Source organism: Bubalus bubalis, chromosome 14 (assembly GCF_019923935.1).
Source record: "Bubalus bubalis isolate 160015118507 breed Murrah chromosome 14, NDDB_SH_1, whole genome shotgun sequence".
NCBI classification, from domain to species: Eukaryota; Metazoa; Chordata; class Mammalia; order Artiodactyla; family Bovidae; genus Bubalus; species Bubalus bubalis.
Window position 1 is genome coordinate 2,843,252 of NC_059170.1, and position 15,529 is coordinate 2,858,780.

The 15,529-nt window shown below is 44.0% G+C and overlaps 1 protein-coding gene and 1 long non-coding RNA gene across 3 annotated transcripts in view; both read right to left on the reverse strand.

Annotated features, from left to right (window-relative positions):
- Positions 1-15,529, reverse strand: part of TSHZ2 (teashirt zinc finger homeobox 2) — a 493,538-nt gene that overhangs the window by 445,771 nt on the left and 32,238 nt on the right. The gene's annotated exons all lie outside the window — the stretch shown is intronic.
- The window catches only part of LOC123329110, a 2,148-nt gene continuing 1,618 nt past the window's right edge, over positions 15,000-15,529 (reverse strand). Inside the window, exon 2 of the long non-coding RNA XR_006639921.1 lies at positions 15,000-15,374. This is a non-coding gene — a long non-coding RNA (uncharacterized LOC123329110). The remainder of the gene's footprint in view (positions 15,375-15,529) is intronic.

Genomic DNA, 15,529 nt, shown 5'->3' on the forward strand with positions numbered 1-15,529 from the left:
AACAAGTCTGTTTGAAAACAGTCTCTCAGCACTAATGACTAAGATCTAAAAATAATCCCAACGTATTTTTAAACTGGAAGAACACCCAGAAAAATAAATTGAAAGATAAATTGGGGAAGACGTTTTTAACAAGGTGAAACAAAACAGGATTCAGTGTAGAGTTGAGAACATAAGAGCTGCGTCCTGAATTAAGCTTTTCCATGATCTTTGTTGTCAGCAAAGTGGAACCAGGAAAGGGGGCTGGAGAGGGCAGTGCAAACGCAAAGCCCCAGGGAAGGGAAGCACAGTGCAAGGGTGGAGGCCGTGAAGCCCCTTCTGCACTGTTGGTGACCAGATTTAAAGGCCAGCGCAGCCTGTGTTGGGACAGAGACAAAGCAATCGCTTTCAAGGTGGCGTGGGGGTGTTAAATATCAGTTACAACATGCTCCATGTTCGCTGGAGTGAGACCCCTATTTCTGTCCATCTGCCTGCAGTGACTCTCTGCTGGCTGCCTTCCAGCACCCTCCCTAACGCCTCCTCCTCCAGTCCCTGGTTTCCATAGAGACTCATGGGATTCTGGGAACCGAGACCCCACTTCCAGGTCTGGGCATAGAGCAGGAGACCTAGGCTTTAACCATCAGCCCATTTCATGTCCCTGAAAACTGAGATCGTCTTGACACTCGGCATAAGACGGAAGGTGTTCCAGTTAGAGTGATTACCTACAGCATTCCGGGCAAGACCGGAAAGTGAAACACTTTTTCCTGGATACGAGTACGGAAGTTTATAACTCCAGGGCCCTCCAGCCGCCATCTTAGGGCCCCATGTGAAGGCAGCCTTGGGAGACAGAAGGAAGCTGCGTTCTTGGTGATGCTGCTGAACTGCTATCTTAGGGCCCCGTGCGAAGGCAGCCTTGGGAGACAAAAGGAAGCTGCATTCTTGGTGATACTGCTGAACTGCTAGATCAAGCTTGCCCTCTGGGGCGCTCAGATCAATGAGCTTGTGAGTTCCCTGTAAGCCAGCTTGAACTGAATATTTTGCTTATTACTTACAGAACAAGACTATTGATACAATGCCCATGATTTTATTTAAAGATATCTACCTGGGCCAGGATCTGGAAATACTAAAACTAATAAAACCCCATGAGAGGTACGTAGTCAACTGGGAAAAACAGACATGTTATATAAACACTTCTAGACAATGCGATTGGTCCTAACTGCACTAGGGGCTTCCCTGGTGGCTCAGCAGTAAATAATCCACTCGACAAGCCAGGAAAGGCAGGAGAAGTGGGTGCAATCCCTGGGTGGGGAAGATTCCCTGGAGGAGAAAATGGCACCCCACTCCAGTGTTCTTGCCTGGAGAATCCCATGGACAGAGGAGCCTGGCGGGTCACAGTCCATGGGGTCGCAGAGAGTTGGACACGACTGAGCACACAAACAACAACAAAACAAACTATGCAAGATGTCCTGAAACCAGAGGAGGAAGTTCTTAACCACTGGTGCAGGGATGAGTTAGAGGGAAGATGATGGGCAGGAAATGTGTGAGGATTCTTCAGCCCATGAGTAGACTCAGCAAATATTAAGTTGTTTAATTGACTCAGTACATGAAAAAAATCAGTCCGTTCAAACCTCCATCAATTGTGTACTATTTCCCCAATTTTCTTACATTTGTGTAGTATTTTTATTAGATCGACCTAATTCTAAAAGTTGACTATTTTTAAACTTAAAAATTTAGTTAAGCCTCAAATTAAGCAATAATGTCCATTAGACCATGCTTTGGCCATGTTAGTTACATCTTTTCCAAATACACATTACAAAAAATACATAGCTATTAAAGTAAAATGTTGGCTCATGAGCTACCTAAGTGTTGAGAATTGAGAACCACCAACTTTATGTCCATTCCAATTCCAGAGCTCCTGAGTGAGAAGACAGAAGGAAACTTACTAAACAGGACTGGTCAGGTGTGGTGGGGACGCCTGGGCAGCAGAGTCAAGCAAACTTAAGTTCAGACCCAGCTCTCCAGCTGACTAGCTCGGACACTGGGCAAGTTGCCTGATAACTGTCTCGTTGCAGAAATGAGGCCGTATAACACCCTCTACTCACAGAGTTGTTGTGAAAGTGTAGAGTGATAACACACGTACAGTGATAAGTTCAGATCTTGGCCCACGGTCAGACCCCAATAAGGCATCAATTATTAGGGTGATGATGATGATCACTGGGCTAGGCACTGGGATAACGATGATGTTCACATCATTTGTGTTCTTCTCTTCCTCCAAGTTCACGGTAGGAAACAACATCCTTTTTCATTACAATTCAGAGTAATGTTGAGCAGAGTTCACTACCCCCAACTCACATTTGACAAATAGCAAGAGTAAAGAGTTGGCTAGGGGGTAAAAAAAAAAAATCCATCTGCCAATTGAGGAGATGAAAGAGATGTGTTTGATCCCTGGGGCAGGACGATCCCCTGGAGACGGAAATGGCAACACACTCCAATATTCTTGCCTGGGAGATCCCAGGGACAGAGGAGCCTGGTGGGCTATAGTCCATGGGTCGCAGAGTTGGACGCAACTTAGTGACTAACAACAAAAACAGAATGAGTCAAGAGCAAGTTTTTGTCGTAAGTCATTGTGTTTGGGGGGTGGTGGTTGCTTATATGCAGGGTCAGCTTCATGGGCATTCAACCTGTGCAGCCCCCCACCCGCAACTCACTATGTAGCATGAGCAAAAAGCAAAATTGTGATGTCCTGAGTCATTGTCTCTTGGGCGTTGTTTGTTATAGCAGCATAACGTAGCTGATCCAGTCAAACAGAGGCATATAAAATAGCAGGTTGTCTTTTTTGTCACTTGTTTAACTTCTATTTCTTGATTTCAAAGCCTCTCATAGAAGTATGGAAACCATAGAGGAAAACTGTTTCTCTGTGGACCAGGAGTTCCAACCAGGGTGAGCCACATGGGGGAAGGATTCTGGGCTGAGTCTGGGCGGAGGAAGGGTAAGGCTCTGCTCACTTTAATTGCTTTAGTCCACTAATCAATTAACATTCGGCTAATAATCCCTTTCAAATGAGTCATTCTCGGCAATTAAAGGCTGATTTGTAGCTAACTGCACCGCCTCCTGGTGAACCTACCTTGTTCCTCTGAAACTGCTTGGTGGATGCTTTCGTGGGAGTTATGGCTGCTGATAGACTCTCTCTAGACAGTGACAAAGAAGTCACGGGGTGGGGGAGAGGGGGAAGGGGGGGGCGACAGGAGGTGGGAGGAAGGAAGAGAAGTCCTGGGCGGTGCTCGCCTCAGTGATTGAATTGGAAAAGGAGCCATTCCTCCGGGTTAGCAAATGAGTCTCCATCAGGCAGCAGACTATTAAGCACACCTAGATAATAAACGGATGATTTTCACAGTCATCCTGCGAGGTCCCCATATTTTCCATTTTTAAATTCCATGTTACTTTTAAAGGATTTGTCCATTACGATGATTTACACCGCTTAGATGAGACAATGATGCCCTTTAATGTCAGAGGAAGAGTATGATTATTTATCATTAAATCAGTCTTTTTATAATTTTTTTTTTAATTCTTCCCTTCCTGGAAAAACCTTTGAAAAACACTTGTGTCATAATGTGCTATCCTTACACTGAGTTCCTTGAATGGGGGGGCAGGCTGGCAATGGGTGGCTTCTAGTATCCTTAGGATAGAGATACTATCCTAAGTATCTCTATCCTAAGTATCTAAGTATCTCAGTTGCCCTCCCCAGCTCCCACCCTCTGGTCCTGTCCCAGCAGCGTGATCACTCACAAATGAACACAGTCATTTCACTGGAGAATGTCTAATGGCCCGGCATTGAATTCAGATTCCCTTTATCAGAAATCATAAGGTAGAGACCCCCATGTCACATTCATTTATCCATGCTGCAAACAGGTAAAGAGTACTCTGTTCAGGCACCATCTGAGGCATGAGAATATACAGCAAAACAGAACAGAAGTCACCCATCCTCACAGCACATAGTCCAGCCCAAGGGTTCTCCATCTTGATGGTACTGATCATAAACCAGATAACATTTTTGCCTTGGGGTGGGGGAGGGGTCTTTTTCCACTTGTCATGTATGGATGTGAGAGTTGGACTATAAAGAAAGCTGAGCACCAAAGAATTGATGCTTTTGAGCTGCGGTGTTGGAGAAGACTCTTGAGTCCCTTGGACTACAAGGAGATCCAACCAGTCCATCCTAAAGGAAATCAGACCAGAATATTCATTGGAAGGACTGATGTTGAAGCTGAAACTCCAATACTTTGGCCACCTGATGTGAAGAGCTGACTCATTTGAAAAGACCCTGATGCTGGGAAAGATTGAAGGCTGGAGAAGAAGGGGACGACAGAGGATGAGATGGTTGGATGGCATCACCGACTCAATGGACATGAGTTTGAGCAAGCTCCAGGAGTTGGTGATGGACAGGGAGGCCTGGCGTATTGCAGTCCATGGGGTCACAAAGAGTCGGACACGACTGAGTGACTGAACTGAACTGGCTGGGGGTGGGGGTCTTGTACATGGTAGAATGTTGAGCAGTATCCCTCGCCTCTACCCATTAGAAGCTGGTAACACCCTCTGTGCACTTGTAACAACCAAAGACTATCTCCAGACATTGCCAAATATCCCTTGGGAGGGAAAAATAACACTCCGCTTAAAGATCCACCATTCTTATAGAAACAAGAAATAAGATATACAACAAGATGACTTTACACGATAAGTGCTATGAAGAAAAGTCAGCCTGAAAAGACTGAAAGAGAATGACTCAGAAGAGGCATCTCAGGCTTCTCGGAGGAGGTCACAGCGACAATGCAGAGGAGAAGCCCAGGCAACGGGAAACCAAAGAACGAGCATCACAAGTGAAGGTGAGAACGAGCACAAAGCCTGGGAGAACGAGACAAATGAGCTGTTTCCAGAAAAAGAAGGAAAGAGAGAGAGAGGCCCCCTGTGTGGGCAGGGGAGGGAGGTGGTGGTGCTGCCCAATGTGGAGGAGGGCAGGGGAGAGGGCAGGGTAAAGAATCAGGCTTGAAGGGCAGTGTGGGAAGCCACTGGGGGTTTCAAGCACAGGACAGACATTATAAAAGTATCCATTCGTTCCACACCTAATAATAATAGTATTAAAGAGGATCCATTCTGTGCAAGGCCATTTCTAGGGAGGGCTGGGGGAGGTGTGCAGAATTTGGTGAGATACAGAGACAATTAAGTTCTTGTCCCTGACCTTGAGGGCCCTTGAGTCTATTGAAAGACACCAACTTGTATGCAAAACACAGAGAGTTGTAAATGCTGATACAGAGATGATACAAAACGCTGAGGGCACATTTTCTAGAATGGAAAAAAGAAGGTGGGGTGGGGAGGGTTGTGGAGGAAGGAAAGGAGCTTTAATCAGGAGGAGAAGAGAGAGAGCCCAGGACTCAAGAGAGCTCTGCCTAAAAAGCTCGTGAATCAGGGGGCAGCAGGTCAGCATGGTCCCCAAACTCCAACAGTGCTCCCGGTTAGTAGTTAATACTTGGTAAATAGATGACAAGAGGCTGAATTTTTGTGCCTCTTCCACATGCAGGGTACTTGTCAAATGACTCCACATGCTGCTATGAACTGAACTGTGTCCCTCTGAATTCATGGGTGGAGCCCTAAGCCCAGTGTGCAGTGTTTGGAGGTGGGGCTTTGGGAGATGATTAGGTTATGAGAGTTGGACCATAAAGAAGGCTGGGTGCCAAAGAATTGAAACTTTCAAACTGTGGTGCTGGAGGAGACTCTTGAGAGTCCCTTGGACTGCAAGGAGATCCAACAAGTCTGTCCTAAAGGACTGATGCTGAAGCTGAAGCTCCAATACTTTGGCCACCTGATTTGAAGACCTAACTCATTGGAAAAGACCCTGATGCTGGCAAAGACTGAAGGCAGGAGGAGAAGGAGACGGCAGAGGATGAGATGGTTGGATGGCATCACTGACTCTGTGGACATGAGTTTGAGTAAGCTCTGGGAGATAGTGAAGGACAGAGGAGCCTGGTGTGCTGCAGTCCATGGGGTTGCAAAGAGTTAGACATGACTTAGCAACTGAACAACAATGGGTTATGAGAGTGGAACCCTCACGAATGGGATTATTGCCCTTTTAAGAAGAGACGGCTTCCTTTCTCTTTCCTCACTACCTGAAGAAATCAGAAAGAGAGACTTCACCAGCATCCCAGCCATGCTGACACTCTGATCCAGGAGCCTCAAGAACTGTGAGAATAAAAGTCTGTGTTTAAGCCTATGGCGCCTTGCTGTGGCAGCCAAGCCGACTAATGCACACAAGGTCCTTGTTTCATCCTCACCCACCCTCTTAGGTCATGAAAGGTAATCTCCATGCCAACAGAAAGTGTCATCTTTCATTTTCACTCCTGTATCTCCAATGAACGTGATACTGCTTGGCACACAGTAGGTATGTCATAAATATTTGAATGAATGAATCCATGGGCCTGAATGCAAAGCAAAGGAGGTTTTTCTTTAGTCACATAGGTAACAGGAAGCTATGATATCACTGATAATTAAATAAGTTTAATTATTTTTATACTTAGCCTGTGTTTAGCACCTCTTACTATGAACTACCACAATTAATCCTCACCATTTTTGTGTGATATTCTGCAGGGAATCTCTCATAGTGAACAAAACAGATGTAGTCCTACTGCACTATAAGGTGAGCAGAGAGGTATTACTAAGGGATGATGGGCTGTCATTGAGTCTGGAGGTCATGGTCAATGCTCTTATAAATATTTGTTAAGTTGATGTAACGAAGAACCGCTTCCTGTTCTTACAGAAAACAGCAGAATTTTCAGGCTCGGGTCCTTGTGCACGCTTTAGCACTTGTTCCCTACATAGCTCCTCTCCATAGAGCTGGCGATCTTCCCACCGGTGGGATAAAAATGCTTGACCTCAGAAGCTACTGAGGGCACACATGGACGTGGCATTTTCATACAGGAAACTTTCACTGATGAGCACAGTCTGTTGGGAAGTAATTGTTAGGAAGTCACTTCTCTTGTCTCAGTTTGGACAATAAAAGCTTTCTGGGAACAGGGGGTCCAAAGGAGAAAGAGAGAGAGACAGGTCTGGACCCTGCCTCCAACATTTTTAGTACAACGGATACAAAATCTGAAGTGATCCATAAATATTAGTCTGGGAGGCTATTCAACAACTTTTTATCTTCTAATCAGGTCAAGGTGAAACAGGGGGGAAAAATATTGTGAAACAAGAAAAAAAAAAAAAAGTGAATTTCTATCAAGTATGCAATTAAATATCCTATGCTTTATTCTGAGACTATAAAGGGATAGTTCTGGTTAATCGTAGTTTTCTTTTTATTTTAACGATTTTAACTTGGCAAAATAAGAAAGAAAGCGACCTGGAGCTAATTTCCTAAACATTTTGCTGTTCTTTGAAATCTAAAAGAGTGGAACCCACTGGAGAAGGGCAATCTCAGCTGGAATTGGGAGATGGGACGGGTAGAAGGGGGCACTGGGAAGGGCCAGGGTGGGACAGAGACGGGAGCAACTGGAGAGTGCCTCTTTCCCAAAAGCACACGTGCGTGTGTGTTTAGGGCCATAAACGAGGCTCCTGTAAGGAAACATGGAAGCCCTAGCATGAGATGGACTCTCACTTTTTTGTTTGTTTCAGAAAAACATCTATTTCTGCTTTATTGACCACACCGAAGACTTTGACTGTGTGGATCACAAAAAAGTCTGGAAAATTCTTAAAGAGATAGGAATACCAGACCACCTGACCTGCCTCCTGAGAAATCTGTATGCAGGTCAGGAAGCAACAGTTAGAACTGGACATGGAACAACAGACTGGTTCAAATTGGGAAAGGAGTACGTCAAGGCTGTATATTGTCACCCTGCTTATTTAACTTCTATGCAGAGTACATCATGAGAAACGCTGGGCTGGAAGAAGCACAAGCTGGAATCAAGATTGCCGGGAGAAATATCAGTAACCTCAGATATGCAGATGACACCACCCTTATGGCAGAAAGTGAAGAGGAACTAAAGAGCCTCTTGATGAAAGAGAAAGAGAGTGAAGAAGTTGGCTTAAAAGTCAACATTCAGAAAAGATCATGGCATCTGGTCCCATCACTTCAAGGCAAATAGATGGGGAAACAGTGGAAACAGTGTAAATAGTGTAAATTTATTTTTTTGGGCTCCAAAATCACTGCAGATGGTGAATGCAGCCATGAAATTAAAAGGTGCTTGCTCCTTGGAAGAAAAGTTATGACCAACCTAGATAGCATATTCAAAAGCAGAGACATTACTTTGCCAACAAAGGTCCATCTAGTCAAAGCTATGGTTTTTCCAGTAGTCAGGTATGGATGTGAGAGTTGGACTATAAAGAAAGCTGAGTGCTGAAGAATTGATGCTTTTGAACTATGGTGTTGGAGAAGACTCTTGAGAGTCCCTTGGAGACTCTCAAGGAGATCCAACCAGTCCATCCTAAAGGAGATCAGTCCTGAGTGTTCATGGGAAAGACTGATGCTGAAGCTGAAACTCCAATACTTTGGCCACCGGATGCGAAGAGCTGACTCATTTGAAAAGACCCTGATGCTGGGAAAGATTGAGGGCAGGAGGAGAAGGGGATGACAGAGGATGAGATGGTTGGATGGCATCAGTGACTCAATGGACTTGAGTCTGAGTGAACTCTGGGAGTTGGTGATGGACAGGGAGGCCTGTTGTGCTGCAATTCATGGGGTCGCAAAGAGTCAGACACGACTGAGTGACTGAACTGAACTGAACTGAGAGTGAGATGGAGAAGAGAATACTCCCAAACCAAGGAAATATTCCACACTGGCTAGCTTCTTTGCTGTCTGGGAGACAGGTACCAGACCCACGCTTCTTAAAATCTCACATGGGTTTGAATTGCATGGGGATCTTGTTAAGATGAAGGGCCTGATGCGTTCGGTTTGGGGATGGCCTGAGAGTCTGCATTTCTTACCAACACAGAGGATGCCACTGATGCTGGTCTGCAGACCACATTCTGAGCAGCAAGGAGTCAGACACCATCTGTGAGTGAAGAGCTGACGAAGGGGGACTGATTGGCCAACTGGAGAGGGAAGGAGAGAATTCAGACTGGAAAGTGATGGGAGGTGATAAGGGTCGGACAAGTTCACCTTGAGGTGTTTACGGAATATCGAGGTGATCCCAGTGGTAATTAGGATGCAGGGCTACTTGTCAGTCCTGGGTATCACTGTTGCATGAGAGGGCTGTTCACCCCCAAAGCAGTTTACATTAAAGTGTAAGTCTCTAGCAGCCCTCTGAAGAATGGTGGACCATACTGGAGCCATCAAGACACTGGCTTCAGAACCGACCTTCTGGGCGGAGTCCCAGCCACGCCACTTGCCACCTGCGACTCCGTGTTTCTGAACCTTTCTGTGCTCCGTCGTCTCATCCGTGATGTGGTGATGTTTGCACCTGCTCATGACTGCTCTGTCAAGTGTATAGATTATGCCAGGCGCAGAGTAAAAGAACCCGATCAGGAAATCAAATGACGAACTGGACTCAAAGAGAAGGAGCCACGCACTCTTTGGCCAAAAGATCCAGCTTCAAGAGGCAGCTGTGGAGTTGTTTGCTTTTCCCAGTTTAAAGAAAACTGCTCTTAACACGGACGGGTTTGAAAACTGATTACAGATCAGTTTTCGTAACTCAAATACAATATGTAGATATTCAGCCATCTGCTTATTGATTGAATCGTGAAACAAAGGTTTGAGATCCTATTACACTCCTGCAAGTTTTCATATACTCCTGTGTGCCGTCTGATATTCATGAAATTTGTCTTCAGAGATGTCTTTTGTTAATACACTTTCCCTGGTGTAAAATGATATCATTCTGCTAATTCTGGACTACTGGGATTATACAGCATATAATATATGGTATTATATTATATATATAATATATAATATAATATAATATATATATAATATAATATAAGGTACTAGCTTTTTATCAATAATATAATCACATTGCATTGAATGAATGAGTGGTGTTAGTCCTATTTTATTTAAAACTCTGAATTAATCTATCTAGCTGTTGTTTCATTGGAAATAAAAGGATTCAATCATTTGTCTTTGGTATTAGCAATGAGATTCTCAGCTAATGCTGCAACATTTGAGGCTGAGATCAAATGAGGATGCTCAGGAGTTAAACTGTAGCTCTGGACACGGGGCAGCTATGCACAGTGCATTGTCTATACATCCATTCATGACGGTTCTGCCTGGCTCCACAACTTAAAATATAGCGAAAGAGAATTTTACACAGCAAAATTCAGGCCAAGCTGGATCAGTGTATTTCTCTGAAAATTTAAGACACACTAATAAAAAAACTGTTTGAATAAAACTTATCAAACATGACATTCACTTTTTGATTTTACTGGTATCATTGTTTATAAGCATTTCTGTCTAAACAGCCAGATTTGATGAAGTTATAAATGTGACTGTTTTGTTATGGTAAGTAAATCTTACAGAGAATATGAATAGGGAGAATGTTCAACTTTACAAAATAAAAGTTTTCTAGAGGGGAAAATAACTCCGGGTAAAGCGTTCAAGTTGGTTGGAAAATAAGACTAATAAAGTTGGAAGGATATCAATTAGTGGCAATTTGGGGGAAATCTATAGCTTCTTAGGTTTGACACTCCTAAAATATGCTCATGGTCTTCAATTCACAGCGCAATAAAGTTGTTCCCTTCTACTTGTATAACCATATTGGTGGTTAATTTGCGTCGTTTTTATAATCACCGCGGCAGTAAAGCTGTCATTTTCCCCCTTGTGACATGTGTCTTGGTTTGTCATAACTCAGCACGTCAGCATTTTATTTTGTTTTGTTTCCAACCCCGCTGGCCAAGAAAAAGAAGACCACTGAATTCCCTCCTAAAGGTCAGAGGCTGGGCACACATGGACTCTGAGCAGAGGAACTGCAGCTGGTTCTAACCACTGGGCGGTAAAGTCAGGCTTTCCACTCAGAGTCACTAATGCGGTGGGCGGGCAGATCCTTCTGTGCCCTGAGTCCTTCAGAAGTGTGTGCTTAGACGCGAAGGACTGTGGGGGTGGGGGTTGGATGAGTCCATCAAAATGGGGAAACGTTCCGAGAACAGCCTTTTCTCATTCTGCCGTGCGGCAACGTGGCGGATGGTTAGGGATTCGAATTCTCTGGCTGCACCCAAAGGACTGTGGCATCTGGCTTATGGTTCTAGCTGCTGAGTGACTGGTTTTGTTGATGAAGGAGGAGATGGTCAACATCTGCTTAGAAGCATGTGGCGAGATTGGGAGGGGGAGGGTACCCTCCTGGCTGAGAGCCTCTGTACGGGTCTCTAATAGACCAAGAGAACAGGCGAGGATGGCGCTGTCATGATGCCAATACACACACATCCTGAAGGCTTGCGGTTCCATGGAGTCACAATAGCAAAAAAACAAAACAAAACAAAAAAAGTACTCAGAGCTCTGGATTCCGGAATTTTGTGCAGAAGGACTCCTACATGCATGGAAATAATGTACTGTTTTTGGTGACTGGTCCAAGGCCTGACCATTTGTCATTGAAATAATGTAGAAATTTGCCTTCCACAAGATATCCTTAATGTCTGAATTTGAAGAAAAGTGGTTTTTTTTTTTGGGCTCAGAATGTCTCTCTCCTTTTGAGTCTCCTAAACTTTTGAGTTAAAAATAATATCACTGAAAATTTATACATCTATTTCTCTCTCCTTATTTTTAAAACACAAATAATTGATCCCTGTCACTCTTGCTTAGTGTGGTCCTTATGTTGGCTATTTTTTTCTCTAAAACTCTTCAAATTCCTTATTATCATTTCAGCCCCTACTTTGAATTAAAATTGTGACACTAAGCTCTATTTCTGACATTCGTTTTGAAAATGCTTTAAGTAGCAAGTGTCAATTCCCTTTTAAAAAAACGACTTGTTCATTAGAATTGTTTTTTTAATTTCCCTCCTTTGCTGAAAATATGTAATACCCCAAAGTTCTCCCTTCTGGCAGCCAGGGGCAGGGTACCCACTCAGACTGTTAGGCTATTATGAGCCTATCAAATGCCTTCTCCCACAATTTTATTCAACCAGGAGGATCTTCTATTTGCCCAGGACAAGGGAGCAATTCATGATTTCAATAACTGCCCTGCCCATGTCATCCCTGAAGAATAAGCCATGAATTAACCACAGGCTTAAGTTCAAGTGACACCCAATCCCCAATGACCCAGTTAACTATATTCCTGAAATGCCTTTACTTTCTCTCTCTCCTCTCTCTTTAGCATTTTCCCTCTTTCCCCCTCATCTTCTTCGTATAGACTACACACACTGTTTATGTCACTAAGGAAACCATGCTCAAAACTATGAAATGTGCTTTCACTCTCAATTCTATATTCAAGGCTAACTATGCATTGATTTAAGTTAATCATTTAGCCTGGAATATCAGTATTAACCTCCAGACAATTCAACGGAATTGGTTCCTCAATTTGAGACATAAGATGCTTTTTTTCTTCCCAAATAGGCTTCATAAAGTCAACTTGCACTTCGTTTATTAGTTTTGTGAGTATAAAGTGAAAAGTGAAGTCACCCAGTCGTGTCCAACTCTTCACGACCCCATGGACTGCAGCCCACCAGGCTCCCCCGCCCATGGGATTTTCCAGGCAAGAGGACTGGAGTGGGGTGCATTGTGAGTATAAGGAAGATAGAAACATGGCCAGTGAGTTTGCTGTGTTGTATTCCGTGATTATTTTTTAATTATCTTAATTTCCCTCTCCAAACCTAATTTGGATATTAATCATTAACCATGTCATGCTCACGCTCTGCATGAGGATATGCCACTTGAGTGTGTAAGCACACACACAGAGACTACATAAACAGGCACACACACACACACACACACATTCCCTTTCATTCTCCTAGATGACTATCATTTTCCTCTCTCTTCCAGCACATTCCTCAGGATGGTAACTAACTATTCCACAATGGTGTTGTCACCGAGAAATGATTTTATCTGACACATGTTCTATGACTTCCTGCCTTTCATTCTGGAAGTCCTCTGCCCACGCCATATCCCTCTCCTTTTTGTTTTAACTCTTCGTAGCTCAGGTTCTGTGCTGCAGACAGTCTTCCAGAGAAGACAAGGCGCAGCTATGCGTCCTTGAGAGGCGCCAGGGTCTCCCCGTGCCCAGCACTCTTTGCGCCCGTGACCCAGTCACGCCGCCCCCTGCAGCCCCTCGCAGCGCCCTGTGCCCTCCCACCAGGACCTGAGCGTCGGAGGTCCTGGGGCTGGGACTGCCTCGCCCCACCGGGCCTCTTCAGTCTGGTCAGCTCTGCCTCTGCCCCCAAACATCAGGTTCAATGCCATTTCCTCCAAGGAACCTTTTCAGCTCCCCTGCGGTCTGTTAGACGTGCTCAGGGTAGCCTTCACATCATCGATCGCATGGCAATTAAAGAGCTACTGAATAACGTGTCTGTGAGCACCAGGAAGCTACCGTCAACTTTGCTCACTGATGACTTTCCAGTGCCTGGCACTTAGTAGGTGCTCAAGTATTTGTCGGACAAACAAATGAACATTTAAGGTCCATAACAAGTCAGTTTACATAGCTGCTCTTTCTTTTATTTTCTCCTCTTGCTATCCTAACCTCTACTCAATTAACTCAGAAAAATCCTATTTTTCTTTTTGGTCTATGCTGGAGTCAAAACAACCAAAAAAAAAAATAAATAAATAACACCTCTTCTTTGCCTCCCAGTATGACTTCTCAGTATTAGAATAATGCTATTTATAGATCTGTGCCAGAGAAAATTATCTGCTACATACACCTCTAATTTGAGGTCACAAAATGGCGGTTCCCAGCCTGAAATCAAGCGCCATATGCGTTTTGTTTAACCTGTACTGCTTTAAAAACACTTACTTTGAAATTTGGATTTCTGAATCCTTCAGATGCAGCAACTCAGATGATGTATTCCTAAGTGGTGCGTACAGGCTGGAGCTGCGTAGCCACTGTGCACATTAGAAGGGGCTAGAACTCCAAAAAATAAATAAATAAACAAATAAACATTAAAAGGGGCTGGAGCACGTAGTGTCCCACAGTCCCCAGCACTCCCTATCGCCTGGCCCTCAGTCTCCACAGTCCCCAGCACTCCCTATCGCCTGGCCCTCAGTCTCCACAGTCCCCAGCACTCCCTATCGCCTGGATCTCAGTCTAGCTCCATCATTTACTTCTGTGCCTGGCAAATATGGGCACATGAATGTGTGCTCCTGTTGCAAATTCTTCAGAAATACATGGAGATGTCTTTCAGAATGGCTACAAAAATTCATCTCTGTGTTCTTTTTATGTCTTTTGGGGCATGAATACTAAAGGTTGGGTGAAAACGTTTAATGACTATTATTGCAACAGTGATATAAGTAATTTTCATACATTTTTACAATAAGTGTTAAGTAGAATTCTCTGGGTTGGTCTTGAAACACAACTGATACACTCTTTATGACCCTGATTACAATTTTATAAAAAAAATTTTTTTGAAACAAACTTCGAAACATTAGATTTTAAGTGAATTAAGCGGCAACTGAACTGCTTGAAAACATTTTGAATGCATGTGTGGATGGATGGGAGAGAAAGTGAGGATGGGGCAGGGAGGAAAGAAAAGGATTGGGGGTCATCACATTATTAAATACATTTACACTGTTTTGTTAAAGTTGAAACCTTCCTGGCCAAGTGTCTGCTCTCAAGACTATTTGTTAGGTACACAGGAAAGACATGTGCAAAGAATGTCATTGATGCAAGGGGCTTATCCAGGCTTTAATCTTAGTGAGTTCTCAAAGAAGAGAAGAAAAAGTTAGAAAATCACCAATATAATAGCTTGGGAAGGAAAATCTAGCAGGCAAATAGCTAGAAAGAAATCAGACAACCTGTGTTTGGAGGGAGGGAGCAGAAGTACCAAGATTTGTTCGACTTCAGACTTCAAACTGTCATACTCACTCAAGAAATGTTCACTCCGCGTACCTCCCCAGAGTCTTACACAGGACAGACCAAGAACAACCCAAGTGTGAATTTATTCAGCTTCCCATCACCATACGACATAGGATGCCGGGCATGCAAGATTTGCAGAGAATCTCCAAAGAACTTCCTGCTGACTGGGGACAGTAGCTGCAAGACCTTGGGTCCTCCACCTCCCACTCCCGGAGGCCACCGCCTCTCTCCCCTCTGGAAAAGGCGGTGGAGAGATGGTGGACATCTGGATGGCTTCTTTAACATTTCACATTCCTAAACGGTTCAGCTAGAACCTGACTTCACAGAGCGCAGTGAAGAGCAGTGGTCAGACACGAAGGATGACTCGTCGGTACCATTTTCCAGTTGTTTGATCGTAGGTGGATAAATGAGCTCCTGTCACTCTCCTTGGTTTTCCCATCTGTAAAATGGGGATAATGATGGTACCGACCCTGAAGGTGGTCACGAGAACAAGAGGAGGGATTCACGTGAGGCTCATATGCAATCAGCACTAAATATTAGCTGCTGTTTCTTATCATTATTATTATATATATATGTATATATATACATATATAT